This window comes from Neolamprologus brichardi, chromosome 17, assembly GCF_056152115.1.
Source record: "Neolamprologus brichardi isolate AB-2024 chromosome 17, ASM5615211v1, whole genome shotgun sequence".
Taxonomy (NCBI): Eukaryota; Metazoa; Chordata; class Actinopteri; order Cichliformes; family Cichlidae; genus Neolamprologus; species Neolamprologus brichardi.
Genome location: NC_142120.1, coordinates 25,150,958 through 25,167,171, shown reverse-complemented (window position 1 = coordinate 25,167,171; position 16,214 = coordinate 25,150,958).

Below are 16,214 nucleotides of genomic sequence, written 5' to 3'. Positions count from 1 at the left end.
AGTTGATTACTCTCTAGAACACAGATCATCTGTTTTTTCCATATGTAGTTCTCAAAACAATACAAAAATACAGAGATGTAACTAAAATAATAGCTTCTAAATATAACTCCAACACATCAAAAGTTGCTGGGTGATGCTTAAAGACATAAAAGTATGATGACTTGCAGAATCTACCAACTAGTGTAAACCACCTTTTTGATGAAGATGATGAATCACAAAGGCAATTTTTCATAAAAATCTTTGGGTTTGCAGTATAGTGTCACCCGTCAAACTGAAGAACAAACAATTACATTGTTTGTAGATGCTTCTAAATTACGCAAGTAATGACATTTCTGGAATGAGTGATATACACCAGATCCAGAAAACTGTCTCAGATTAAAAACAAAAAACAAAAACTGAAAGAGGGCTCCCAGCCACGTTATTGTCAGCTGCAGATAAAAGTGAAAAGCTCAGTTTTAGAAATAATTTCTTCATGTAAATTTCTATTCACCTGCAGAAAAAAAACTTTTAAAGTTTATGATGTTGTCTGTGCTGGAAAAACTCAAAGTGATTTTGCATTCGATCAAAGTCCCTTTGATAAAACCACATGCTGTTTTCAGTTGAAGCCTGCACATGTGGGGTGGTGGTGGTGTGTGTGTGTGTGTGTGTGTGGGGGGGGGGGGGTCATTTGCTCAGAGACAGAGGATTTTCCTAAGCCTTCCGTTGGGTCCTATAACCTGCTCTGAATCTCAGTAACCTCTCATCTGTCTTTAAAGTCTTGCCACGGATATACCTTTGTTTCCTGAGAGTGCAGCTGGTGAGATGCGTCTTCTTGTCTTTATGTAGATATCAGGGTTGGTCCCTCTAGACTAGTGAACATGAGGATAATATGAGGGGTTATGTTAGCTGAGCATGAGGTTGAGAAGGAGAAGAGAAGGACTGGAGATGATAGGCACTAACAAGGGACTACCCAGGGTCACCCTGATTTTATTAGGCAGCTTGAAATGGAATCAAGGTGGCAGGAGTCGCTATGTATGTTCAATAAACTTTAATGGCTCCTATGGACAGCAGAACAGTAGAAGCTCTGCCTGCCTACATTACTGTAGCTCCTATTACAGAAGCTTCCATAACTGCTAGGTTATGGGTAAGTTCTCTCATTCATCAGAGTCCATGAAATCTGTTTAAAATATTCCCAAGCCTAAAATGCAACAAAGACAAAAGATGATTACTCTTAAAATTTGGCAATCCATTATCATGGTGTCATAACCAGAGATAGGCAGTAATGTGTTACAAGTAACACGCTACTGTAATCTGATTACTTTTTTCAAGTAACGAGTAAAGTAAGGGATTATTGTTGCTAAAACGGTAATTAGACTACTGTTACTTTCCCATAAGCACGCTGCGTTACTAAAACCGTGATTTTTTTGCGAGAGTGTCTCATGACAATGATGTAAGCGAGTGCGACGTTCCTGGCAACAGCTGTGTGCAGATCAACAATGGATAATATATCGAGTGTGGGAGAGAGTATGAGTGTGCAGCATTTAAAGCTTGGAAGTACTGACCTTACTTTGAGTTTGATTCCGTAAAAAGTGACAAAAACATTAACGTCCACTGTTCCCTGTGTAACTGTCCCTGAGACAGTTAAAATAAAGTTGGTTATTTCATGTTTCTGTGATAGATTCATGCTTAATTTAGTTCATTTATTTACAAGATAAGATGATAAAAGTGTAACATTAATTAAAAAACATGTCTAAAATATGTGATTACAAAATATGTAAAGTTCTGTAAAGTTTGTATGAGGTAAAGTTTGTAATTGTCACATGACCAGAGTTTGGTTGAGAGCACAACCATGGCATCGTGGAGCTAGCATGGATACATGGCTACAGATGCATCTACAGCCTCAGCGTTAATGTTATTCTGCATGTGGTCCAAGAGGCGCACACGGTATGGTTTCATGTATATTGTTTGTATAATGTTGCATACGTGTTCTACACTGGTAATGAGAGGACATTTTTGTTATATCCATTATTGTGCATTTTTTCTGTTCTGCTTGCACAAGACTGTTTATGGACACTGATATGAGAGACTGATAAGCTCAAAACATTTATGTTGTAAACTTTGTGTTTCTTCAGTTTTCACGGTGTCTGAAGACAATAAGAGTGAGAGAGAAATAAATTTCCGAAGACATCAGTATGATGCGTGGCCATTCCTTGTTGGACCCCTGTAGTTACACCTTGCGTGGGAAGAAAACTTATTTTTACAGCGAAAAAACCCTTAACTTCCCCTAAACCCTTGCCTTGCTTCGTGAATTATCAACATTACACTTCAGACAACAAGAAGAAAAACACTTAGAATAATATGAAAACATGTTTTTAACAAAAGATGCTGACATATTACTAAAATTAACATCTGAAAATGTGCCGTGCATTATGAATGATGCATGCTGTTTGAAAAACCTTGCATCCGTCCATTGTACCAACCATTTCCTTTAGTACAAATCCTCTCAGCTCTTTTTTTAGTAACAAGGAAGAAATTATTTTCTTCCTTGTTACTAAAACCGATTCTAAAGTACAATTTCAATAGCCCAGAGGTACACAGCTGTTATACCATCTGATTAGATACCAGGTACAGTAACCACAGTTTTATCTGAAGTTAGAAGAAGGAAATTAGAGGTCTGCCAGGTTGTAATGTTTTTAAGACACTTATGCAGTTTAATCAAATTGGTGCGAGTTATCTGGCTTCATGGACAGGTAAAACATCATCTGCATTGTAATAAAAATATATGCTATGCCTTCCAATGATACGGTCTAGGGAAAGCATGTATATTGTAAATAGAATTGGTCCTAGCCCAGAGCCCTGTCAATTTTGGGGTAAAGAAAAAATGCCATGTCGATGCCAAGGTCACAGTGGAGTGTCCAAATCAATTGTTACATCTGAGGCATGTAGAAGAGCATCACTGATAACACATCATATTGAACCTTGAAGCTGATGGCCAACAACAGCAGAAGACCACACTCAGTGCACCTACTATCAGCTATAAACAGAAACTGAGGCTCATCAAAATTAGACAATGGAAGACTGTAAAAATCCTTTTCTGGTCTGATGAGTTTCAATTTCTGCTGAGACAATCAAATGCTAGGGTCAGAATTTATTTAAACAGCATGAGAGCTTTTTACATAAAATGAATAACCATGTTTATCCTTTTATAAGGACAGTGCAACCATGTTCTCGGGGCTGCTTTCAACATGATAGCATGCCAAGTTACAATATTCAAATCATGTCAAACGGCTTTCTTGAATATAAGTTCACTGTACTTACAGGACCTCCACAGTTACCAGATTATCAATCCAATAGGGAACTTATTGTCAAAGAATGGGAGAGTTGCATCATAGATATGCAGCCAACAAATCTGAAAAATCTGAAATTTTATATTCATTTACTGTCATACTCTATTACTTACTTACTCTATTACCCTGTGTTAAAAAAAAGAAAAAAGAAGAAGACTTGCTCCATGTTTAGTTTGTGGTGAAAGAAATCACAAGCAGAGCTATCGAGCACATTTGATTATCGTGACAATAATAGTGTCTCCCCCTTCTTGTGCACTGCCATTCCCCAGAACAGGGGTCTCCAACTCCAGTCTTCGAGAGCTACTGTCCTGCAGCTTTTAGATGCGTCCCTGTTCCAACACACCTGAATTAAATAAATGGCTTGTTCTTCTCTGTTGAGAAGACAAAAAGTTTTTTTTTTTTTTTGAAAACAACTTTTTTTTCTTTCTTTTTTTTTTTTAAATAAAGCTCTGACTTGTATTGTGAGTATGAGTATGTGGTCTGGGAGAGAGTCTGTAACTCTTTGTCTGCAATATACAGTATATAATGACCAATATTGGGCAATTAATTATATAGTTACTTCTTCAAAAAAGTAACTGAGTTTTGCAAACAAAGTTTTTTGCAGCTTTTTACCTAAAAATGCAGCCAAGGCGTTTTTTTAAAATAAACATTTCAAACTATTTACAGAACAATCAGCTGTTCTGCATCAAATCTGATGCCACACAAATTATTTGTGCCACTCCAAAAAATAATTTCGGTCCACTATGAGATAAAGGAGAACAACAGCCTGATACCTGCAGGCCTGACAACAGGAGATGTATCACTCCTGTTCTTCTCTTCTTCTTCTTTGTGTTTAACGGCGGTTGGCAACCAACGTAAAGGAGCATTGCCGCCTCCTACTCGAATGGCTTGTTACCAGGCCAAACATGAGGGCATGCTGAAGAGGTAATTCAACCATTTGATTCAGCTGTGTTGGAATAAGGATGCATCCAAAAGCTGCAGGATGGAGCTCTTGAGAACTGTTGAAGAACCTTGCCCTAGAGTGAAAAACTCTAGGGCAAGGTTCAAAACCATTCATCATGTTGATTGTGGTAGAGCTGCAGCATATCCCAGCTGTGATAGCTCAACACAGCAGGGTACACCCTGGACAGGTTGCCAATCTGTTGCAGGGCTAAAACACGCATATAAACAGCCTCACACCTGTGGTCAATTTAGAATCACCAATTACCTAACCCCATGCCCATACATGTCTTTAGGCTGTGTGAGGAAGCCGGAGTGCCCGGAAACTCCTCAACCCTGGGGAAAATATGTAAACTTCACACAGAAAGGCCCCTGATTGGCTTCAAACCAGTCTGGTGAGTTAATTTGTCTTAATTATTTTGCCATTATCTTCCACGTATCTGATTCAGGTCACAGTGAGGCTGAGTCTATCCCAGGTGGATGGGGCCATTTAAATTGAGTTCCTCTAACGACTTCCACTGGGAGGCAAGAGCATCTTTACAAAACTTCACGGCAGTTGTTCATCAGCAATGACCTGCATTCCCAAGAAATTAAGTTAATAAACAATAATTTTAATGATAACCAGAACTACAATGCAGATCAGTTAAATATTAAAGAATAGGATACATCTTCTCTAAACCACAAAGGTTTATAAATAATGAGATGCAGAAACATTTAACTAAATCAGAGAACACCTATTAAGTTATTTTTTTCTGAAGACAATATTATATATGGTGCAGTTCAATGTTCCCTCTAATTTTTCATGTGTCTGAGCAAAAACACAAACTCCCTGAGCGGTCCCTTGGACCACTGTGAGCAACAGCAGGCGTGTGCACTGTGGTCACGCCAGCATCGAATCCATCCAAGTTACATGGTTTATTAAAATAAGCAAATTACAGCATTTACATTTATGTTAGACTACTTTTAATTAACTGCTTTAGCCTACTTACAATGAAAATTTAAATAAATCTTGTTCATGACCTGTGTAGTATGTTAACACTATTGGAAGTAAAAATAACTTGAACTCCAATTTTGAAAACAACTTTTTTTTTTTTTCTTGTATTGTGAGTATGAGTCTGTGGTCTGGGAGAGAGTCTGTAACTCTTTGTCTGCAATATACAGTATATAATGACCAATATTGGGCAATTAATTATATAGTTACTTCTTCAAAAAAGTAACTGAGTTTTGCAAACAACAAAGTTTTTTGCAGCTTTTTACCTAAAAATGCAGCCAAGGCATTTTTTTTAAATAAACATTTCAAACTATTTACAGAACAATCAGCTGTTCTGCATCAAATCTGATGCCACACAAATTATTTGTGCCACTCCAAAAAATAATTTCGGTCCACTATGAGATAAAGGAGAACAACAGCCTGATACCTGCAGGCCTGACAACAGGAGATGTATCACTCCTGTAACACCTGTAACATTCATTGTTCTGACACACACAACAAAACTATTGACTACACTACACACTAACTACACAAGATTTGTGCTAAACGTGGCAAATCTCTCACATCTCAAAACTGCCATCACTCCTAAAACTCCTCCCTTCCTAAACAACTAAATGCCATGTTTTGATTGGTCGACATGGTACATTTTTCGACCAATAGGAAAGGGTGGGGGGTTTTTGGCGTCGTTTTTGCTCACAGGCGGAGAGTGCTTTTGAGCATTTTCCTTATAAAACGCAGTTTTTACCATTTCTTCCTGCAGTAAATATAAACAACGATAGTATTCAGGAAGAAAACCAAACATTGCATATTTTTATCATAACTCTGGTTTTACGTGGCCTATCAACACAATTTAAAAACTGGTATAAAGTCCACACTTTTTCCGTCAATTGTTCCGTCTGTCCTGCTCACATCTCCAGTGGTTGTACACGTTGTCATTAACGTGGCTTCGCCCCACATCAGCCACGCCGCTTTGTTAGCTAAAACACCGGTGTCGTCACATAAGGATGCTGTCATAGCCTGTCAACGACGTTGATTAGCTGAGTACATACGAATGTGAATCGCATCATCGGCTGGACTATGGGATAAGGTGGCATCATTCTAATCCCATACGGGAGCAGCCAGTCACTTACTGACTAACACTGCAAAACAGAATTGTTAAAGTTTTAATTTCAATTCAGGTTAGATTTTCTTTCTGTGCGCAACACAGATTTTCTGTGTGCAGAGACCGTGCCAGCAGTGCGCAATTGCGCACGCGCACAGCTTAGAGGGAACATTGCTGCAGTTTCTTTTCATAATATTCTATAGTTATATAGTTCAAGCCACCAAAGTAGTGGGTCCCAATACAGTATTGATATTTTCATCCAAACAGTGACATAGAATGATGAATAAAAATCAAGAGAATAGTCAATAGTAAAAATATCCACTGGCAACCCTCACAGTTCATAAATTGGATGATTGGTGTTGGAAGAAATTGCACCCGTGTAACCAGATAAGCCTGTGTAATTTCTTGTATTGTATTATATCATATTTTAAATGTAATATAAGATCATATCTGCCTCCCCTGTGCACACACAGGGAGATATTAAACGCCTTCACTGGTGTCTTCTCCCAGTTGTCTGATCTGCAGCAGGACTTCCACCTCGCTCAGCTTTGCCTCCAGGTTTTTGCGCTCACAAATGCACAACTTCAGCCCAATTTTGACTCAGAAATTACCATTGTTGTTTGGTCATAAAATTGCATCAGGTATAGTATTGTTTCCCTCACAGGCATGTGGACCCCAGTCCAGTTTTCTGTCATTATCCTGCAAAGACAACGTTTTTTACTGCCCACCTGTGTTGTGTATCTCTTGTTTATTCAGTGGGTGCCAGATTGGATGGGGGATTTCATTTGATGCAGAAACCTCAGTGGAGATAGAAAATGCCACTAAACTGCAGAGGGAGTAAATCAGGAAGACCGAGATGAAAGGAGAGTAGAAATAGAGAAAGGTAGCATCTGTTTGGCAGGTGGACCGTGGTTTGTCTCCTGAGAAAGAAACATGTGACATGGATAATAAATGTAAGCCTTCATATTGTTCTTTGTTTCAGCTGATATTGCCATGCAAACAAATTTAAACTGATCATATAGATAAAGTACCCACATCATATGACGTCACTGCCACAAAGGCAAAAACACTTAATTTAAAGTGGACCTGCTGTGCAGAAATAGAAAACACGGACCTCTGGATGCTGTTTGTTCAGAAGGAAAAGGTGAAAATGTGGATTCAATAACAGAAAAATGAAGACCTTATTTACAGTCACTTCCCTTTGGATTTATATTTATGATTTATTTTTTTTATTATTATTATGTGTAGTTGTGTTTTTAGATTGTTTGAGGGTATTTTTTGTTTGTTTCTCTGTTGGTTGTATTTGAGTGAGTAAGTTTTCATCTTATCCTGTCTCCCATGTGTTCCACATGTCTTGTTAAAGGCCTTTTATGTGTTTCAGAACCGGAACAACCACCCAACGTTTTCATACAAGATGATTTTAAACATCACCAGCGAAGGGCAGAATAATGAACAGCATCCAAGAGTGCATTCATAGACGGGCTGATAAATCAGATCTGTGATTATAACCAGATCTTCATTCACCCAAATACCAATTTACTTAAATTCTATAACTCTCAGTCTGAAGTTCAGTTTTTTCTTGATTGATTTAGTTACATTTTCTTTTTACTGTGGCGATGAACTGAGGCAGTATTTGGGCATTGCAATTTCTTTTCTAAGCTTTTCTATCCGAGTCCCCAAAATAGGCAAAAAATATTTTAAAAGGGTTTGAAGTTAACTGAACCTTACCACTACCTGTAACCCTAAATAGGTTGCCAATGACCTGGTGGATTACACGAGGTTAATTTTCAAACTCATCCTGTTTTCCCCTCTCAAAGATTTCTATCAGATTAAAGTAAACTCCTTTCTAACTTTGAGTTCAAGTGCTCAATTTATAAAAATGTTGATTCCCTACTTTTCAAAGTTTTCTTCAAAAACATATCCCCATTTATCAAAAATTGTTCTCACATTCCAAAATTCACTCATTCAGATTCTCAAATTAGTCCCCACAAAGGCACAGATGGACACATGGGTACATATAGCATACCTCTTCTCATCTGCATGCTGGTGAAACAATCGGTATGTTTCACCACAGACTCATTAACATGGATAGATTGTGAGCGTAAACAATTTGAATATGATTGTGAGATGTAAGGAGCCCCAGGGTGTGTGCAAGTGTGTTTGCTGATTGAGTTCTGGATGGTTGACCTATCAAGAGGATGTACCAGTTATACTGCTGTGCATGAGTGTGTGTGCGTGTGTGTGCGTGTGTTACTCACTGTTAATGCATACCACCAGAGACACCCCCTCCTGCCTCTCTGTCCCCTCTCAGAAATACAACCTGCCTATTTGCATGCTCACTGACTGTAAAATTGCCAAATCCTACTGAATAAACTCTTAACCAAACACATCTAATGACTTCATATTAGCATCTGAGTGTTGGGGCCCTTTTCATCTTCTGCACAGTTTAGTTTAGGGTTCTGGGGCTTCAGGAGGAAGTAAAGTGTGTATTTATGTTTATGTGCATGTATGTAATTATGAGACACAAAGAGAGAAAGACCTACAATAGGTGACAGATGGAGCTTTGTGTGTGGGTATGGCTTTGTTGTTGTGTGTTAATGTTTCATGCAGAGACATTTGGGATATTTTAAGAGCCTGAAGCAGGGAAGAAAATACTGTGAATCGCTTGCCCTCTCCAGAGTCCTTTTGCTTCTTTTGGTCTTGTTCTGATGGAAAATATTTATCTGATGCTTAAAAGCAGGTTTAACTGCAGTGCAGCAGCTCAAACACATAGACAGGTTCCCTTGAGCAGATTTGAATGGGGGTATATTTCTCCAAATTGTCTCTAGGGGGCACTATTAGTCATATTTTTCAGCACACAAAGGATTAAAAGCTCAGAGAGGTATAGTATAGCATCTATAGGATGCAGCGAGAGAACAAAAGAAAAGCAGAGCAGAGGCACTCATATTCTTTTCTTTCCTCTCAATCCACAGCATATTACATGTTTTTGTTGAACTTCCGTAAGACCTCAAAGTTCATTATCAAGGGTTGTCACACAAAAGAACAACCTTGTCCCTGTGCTTTATGTACAGAAATAGCATAAATGCTTTCAAAATATATATCGACATACTTCTACCATTCTCGGCTTCTTCTTTGGTCTTTTGGAATTTCTCTGCTCTTATGTGAATATTGTGGGTGGTTCACTTTGGAGACAGTAATTTGAAGTGGTTGAATTCCACTTTTTCTTGAAATATTATTTTTATGGTGTTTAAGAAATAAATCTGTGGGAAAACACAAGAAGAAAACCTACCTTGATGGTAAAAGAAGAGGAAAAAAGCATGCATTTAAAGAAACAGGATCTTCTTCCAGCATGTATTTGAGTGCTTGTGGTAGCAGGATAAAGAGCACTGCAGTGTTCTGAAATATCACTACAACTCTATTGCATTTGGTGACTGTGCTATTTAATTCTGTGGCAACACTTTCTTGTCACATACCCACCCAAGTGCTAACCCAGAGTCAACAGGTAGGTGGTAAAAACTGCTAAATTTCCTAAGTACCAATGAAAGTCATTATCCCCAGACACCAATGTAAAATAATTCACAGCATTAAAAAGTATAGACTGGATCAATACACTCTTTAATTATATGGATATAGGTAACATGCATGCCTTCTTAACAATTCTTTAAAGAAAAAAGCCACCTGGCTTCTTGAATGGGAGCATGGCTGCACTGATATATAGTTGTCCTCACACCTGTTTGACACAAGTATGAGCCTAAACAAGCTCATACTTGTGTGAGTGAGGTCATGTTATGTATCAGTCAATTCCTTCAAAAATGTTTCAGAAGGTAGCTATTTTTATGGTTTTATTACAAGAAGGTTTTTTTTTCTATGCAGTTGTGTCTGTGCATGTTCTCTCAGTGCATACATAGATTTTCTTATTAAGTGGTGATTACAATTGGATGAAAAGGAAAATGATTAAATCTGTTGTTTCAGCCTAAAATAGTGTTTGTGCAACATACTATACCCTAGAAATCTACTCCAATATGTTATTTAGGTACACTTGCAGTTATAACTATACAGTAGTCCTTACAATCTACACAAATGTACCTCAAGGGACAATTATTGCACCACAAGGTAATGTGTAATTTTTCAGGGGCCATAAAGCTACATGCATGGTACCAAATAGTTATAAGTACATATTTTCACAGTTTTTCCTACATTTTAACGTATACTATCAGGAGGCAATGTCTTATATGTCAATGCTTTTTAAGTCAACTGAAAAGAATTAAATGTAATTATTAAATAATTAAATAATATCTCTCTCTCTCTCTCTCTCTCTCTCTCTCTCTCTCTCTCTCTCTCTCTCTCTCTCAATTCATGCATTAATGGGTACTTCAATATGGTTTAGGTTTAGGACTTTTTCTTCCTGGAGCTGGCTTTGTGTACAGCCAAGGCCAGCATCGTACTGGACAAGGTTAAATCATGCAGTATTATTGTCATAAGTTCTTGCACTGCAACAACTTTGGATTCAAAAAAAGAAAAAATCATACCACAGCAGAAGCTGCAATCACACATGAACAGTTCCTTTACATGTCTGTCATTGACTTCAGCTGAAGCCTATAAGACTGTATAATAAGCAGGATCCTGAGCTTCTGCTTATCAGAGAATGCGGCATTAGTCACTTTCCTCCTCATCTGTCCTTTTCAACCAAAGCAAGGTCTTAACCATGCACTATGTTGTGATTGTATTCTAGAGTTGATTGGTGACTAGTTGTTGTCACATACATTATGAATATGTGTGTATATTATGGCAGACCAAAAGGTTGAAAAAACTGTTTGCATGTGCCAGATAAAGTTGTGAAGCTCACAAATCAGCCCTGGCTCTGCTGCCAGATGCATGAGAAGATAGCACTGCATCGGTGTAAACTCTCGGATGCATGTATAAATGCATGTATATACAGAATTTATGTTTTCATATTTATGCTTTCATTTTGAATAATACATCCAAGTGTAACAGTTAAATATTTTTATGATCTCAAATCTAGTTGATCTGTCAAACTCTGTGGAGCTGACACACTGCTGAGTACACAGGGATGTCATCTAGCGCTCTTTTTTTATTTCAAACAGTAAATCGTTCCATATCTTTAATGATAGCACTATATATTCAAGGAGTTTCTACATAGCTGGACTGACAACAAGATGTCTAGCAACACACAGAACAAAATATAGCACTTAGATTTCCTTTGACATTGTTAATCTAAGCCATTAAGAGGCAAAGAAACTCCTGTATGTTTGTGATAAATGCGAACAGTGCAATTTAATGCCAAAATGAAAACTAAAATTACCTTGTGATGTGAAATCTGCATAAACACAGCCTCTTAGTGCCTACTATTCCATCATATATGTGCAAATGTGTTTCTGATGTGGAGTTACATTGCATTTTTGTATTTCTGCTATTGGTTCATATATTGCTATTTTAGGGCCACTGTTCATATTAAAAAATGGAGACCTGGAAGGATTTCTGGCATGTGGCAGAATCTGAGGAGTAATGTAAGAGACGGCAAAGACAAAACTCAGAAACTTAAAAGAAAAAAGGTGAGAGCAAAAGGTAGAAAAAATATATTTTTTCTGAAAAAATAAATCACATAACTTATGTCTTCCCTCTAAAGTCCAACCAAAAGCTAGAATCATTAATTACATAGTTCCATATTCACAAGCTTCTATGATTTCACTTCCACAGAAACAAAGAAGTTGAATCAACTCCCTCCAGCTTTTTCTACCTTTCTGATTCTCTGTAACATTAAGAGACTTGAGTGTCTTTGATACTTTCATACTTTGAACAATTTTGACTGTAAAATTACAATTCTATTTTTCTACAATGATCACTATTATACAGTTTAGTCTATTGGGCGATCGTGGCTCAAGAGGTGGCAGTTGGAACCAGAAGGTTGCCGGTTCGAGTCCCGGCTCGGACAGTCTCGGCCGTTGTGTTCTTGGGCAAGACACTTCACCTACCGCCTACTGGTGATGGCCAGAGGGGCCGATGGCGCGATATGGCAGCCTCGCTTCTGTCAGTCTGCCCCAGGGCAGCTGTGGCTACAACTGTAGCTTGCCTCCACCAGTGTGTGAATGAGAGAGTGAATGAATAGTGGAATTGTAAAGCGTTTTGGGTGCCTTGAAAAGCGCTATATAAATGCAATCCATTATTATTATTATTATTATAACTCATCAAGAATTGACCGAGCCTTGCTTAAAACCCTCAAATTCTAGAGTGTTAACCTAAAGTGGTGCCTGCCACTTTGCATCACACCTTTGCAATACCCTTAGGTTTTTAACATAAAGGAAGCAATACCGGCTGATAAAAGCTTCAATAAAGCAGGAGTAAAACATTCTCATAAAAGTGCAATTAGCACTGAAATAGAACAGTTTGGTGGGCTTTTTCTTTTTAACTATTTACACACTGTATCAACACAACATTCAGATTCACATGTCACTGTGAAGAATGGACCCAACACAAACAGTCTTTCCATGCTCAAGCAGGTTTTATTTAACACTCAGCAGCTGATTCTGTTGCTTTGGTACAGAGCACTCAGGAAACAGGCACTCCTTAGCTGCTACAACCAACTCCTCCTCCAACTCCGCTGTCACTAAAAGCACAGAGAGAGGAAAAAGATCATTAGGCTGAGCACACGCACCTGCCTCTCTTGGCACACCTTCGCGTTGCCCTCACAGCTCCCTGTGCCCCCCCTCCCCTTGTAACGTCGGGTTGTGTTCAGTGGTTAAGAGGAGGAGGTAGAAACCTTAGCTGGATAATAGGAAGAATACACGATCACACTGGTACTGGGAATTCCACTGCGTATCCTTTAATGCACATTTTCTTCATCAACCATACAAAGCCCGATTGAACGGCAGCTGCTTATCAAACATGACAGACAGTGTTCATACAACCTGTAACGTTGCAAAGGTTTCTGGAGGGGTAAAACATATAAAGTCCGTCTTTCTCCATGTACTCACGTGCAAGCATGTTGTTCCCATAAATCACAGAGAGGGCAGTGGTGCACACTAATGACCTCATAACCCCTTGACTTATGTTACATTAAAGAGACACCACACCATTGTGACTGTTACACCCTGCAGCAGGACAGAGCGTGGGGTGTCATCACGAGGTCTACTAGGTAAATTAGAGTCTAACTTCCATGTTTTTCACTTTGTGAATGTTAGTACTTCCCTTTCAGCTGATTTCAAGACTGTATGTTGTTGTTTACCTGACCTCGCTGTAAATGAGATGGAGAGTTCTGTTTCAGAGCAAGTCATGGGCAAAATTATGCCTGATGTGTTGGAGTCCATTTATAATAAACCAAAGTGTGGTGTTTCTAAGCCAGGAGACAGTAATGGAGTTTTGTGCACAGCCTGATAATGAGACAGGTCGAAGAATATGAAGAGAAAGGTTGAGACATGGTTCTGCTGGAGGTTTCTGTTAGAATTGAGTTTTTCCTCCCTCCTCAACGGAACACAAGTGTTTGCTCATTGGGGTTTTTTTCATTGTTAAGATTTTCTCTGTTGTATTTTAGTAGTCACTTCACATCATAAATCTTGAGGCAACTGATCTTGTAATTTAGCACCATGTACATAAAATTAAATTGAAACTGGACTGAAATGGGTCAACAAAGAAACAGCAATGAAAAACAACAACTAACCAGACTCAACAGAGAAACAACAGCAACATTAATAAAAGTTAACATGAAAACATTCAGATGTTCCAGCAAGAAGGTCCTGAGTTCAAATCCAGCACCTGGTTTGAGGACTTATGGTGTGGAGTTTGCATGTTCTCCCAGTGTTTGCGTGGGTTTCTCACTAAGTACTCCAGCTTCCTCCCACAGTCCAAAGACATGCAATTTGTTGTAAAATGTATTCTGCAGCAGGACAACAACTCCAAACATACAGCCAAAGTCATTAAGAACCATCTTCAGTGTGAAGAAGAACAAGAATTACTGGAAGTGATGGTATGGCCCCCACAGAGCCCTGATCTCATCATCATCGAGTGTGTCTGGGATTAATGAAGAGACAGATGGATGTAAGGAAGCCTACATCCACAAAAGATCTGTTTGAAACAACCTACCAGCTGAGTTGATGCTGTTTTGAAGGCAAAGGGTGGTCACACCAAATATTGATTTGATTTAGATTTCCTTTTTGTTCATTCACTGAATTTTGTTGACTGATGAAAATAAATAATTAACACTTCCATTCTTGAAAGCATTCTTTCTTTATAGGATTTGTTCTCACCTGCCTAAAAATTTTCCACAGTATATATACTTTTTTTCTACAGCTGCGTGAAGGTGCGCGAAGGTAGAGAATGGGGCAGTAGCATTAAGAGATTTGATTGGGTGATCCAATGTAAATAAATACCTGGTATACCAGAATACCAGCCATGCCTTGCATACGACTGAAAAGCTTGTAGAACCACACTTCTGTATGTCTCACACTGTTTTAGAGGAGTGTTAACCCAATATACAACATTGCTTCAGTTCAGTGACAATTATAAGCATTCATTTATGCACAGCTCTCTTAAGGTCTCACCACAGCATTTTAAACCAGTTGAGATCTGGACTTCACTTCTTTTTCTAATAAAGTGATGGCTAAAATGTGACATGTAGTCTAAAGCACTTTGAGCTCTCAGTATGTCTGGAAAAGTGCTGTATAAATCTCAGTACTTTACACTGATTGATTGATCAACGGATGGAGAATTAATAAACTAAAGAAGAAAAGAAATTCGAACTTGAATTTGAGTTGAGTAAAGTTGCACCCAAATTCACCATATACCAGGATAGAGACAGACTGATAGAACAGATAGAAAAGCTTAAGCTAATGAAGGAGCAATTCCAATAATTCAGCAGGGCTTATAGCAAGATGATGTTACTTCTGAGATCCACATTGGATGTTCTAAACCCTTTGTGATGTTTGTGCATCCACCAAGAGCCAGCCAGAACCTGTAAAATCCTCTTGATAATAGTAAACTATTAATAAAAGAACACACTCCTTCGGCAAGTTTTTAATTGGCTGTGAAGCAGCTCCTCAAATTTACATGCAAATTACTACTTCAGTGAGGCGAAAAAAATATTCAGTGAGTTGATAAATATCACCTGTTCAAATGCAAAGGGGATTTTTCTCCTCAACGGAACACAAGTCAAATGGCGCGTTTATTCCTCCGTTTCCCAGTCTGACTGCCTGAAGCCAGCATTGTTAGCTGCTGTCATTGATAGTGGCTGTTGGTACCCACTGCTAGAGAGAAGAAGACCTGGGGTCATAGATGAATATTTAAAACTGCTCCCATATCAAATTAGATGTGACCTTGCAATACAAAAGACTTGTGCCTCGTTATTCTTAAAAAGAGCCTAATTTGCTTTCAAAGCTCCACTCTGTTATAAATATGCCTGGGAGGAATGAGAGTAAAAATGCCACCACAAAAGATTTTCTTTCTTTCTGTTTTCTTCTCTCGCTACATTCCACAATGCGCAGAAGTAGAACAAAAGAATATGAAGAGAATGCTGGAGACAAAAGACTGTTACGCTGTGTATGGGAAATGGTATTATTATTTCACAAACAACAAGCAGATTTAATCAACTGCTGCACTGAAATATTAAAGCATTATGGATTACTATTACTTCTACATACTGGCAATCATGTATGGCAATAGTACAGAAGAAAACCAAAATGCACCACTGAACGACACAGGAAATCCTTCCTGCCTCTGGCTATCTCTCTGTACAACTCCTCAATCTAATGCACAGTACACGCTGCAATAGTTACACCCTTTTGCACATGCTCTACAGTAAAGTAACAAATGACAAAGTTTTACAGGAGAGAATTAAATGTCAGTC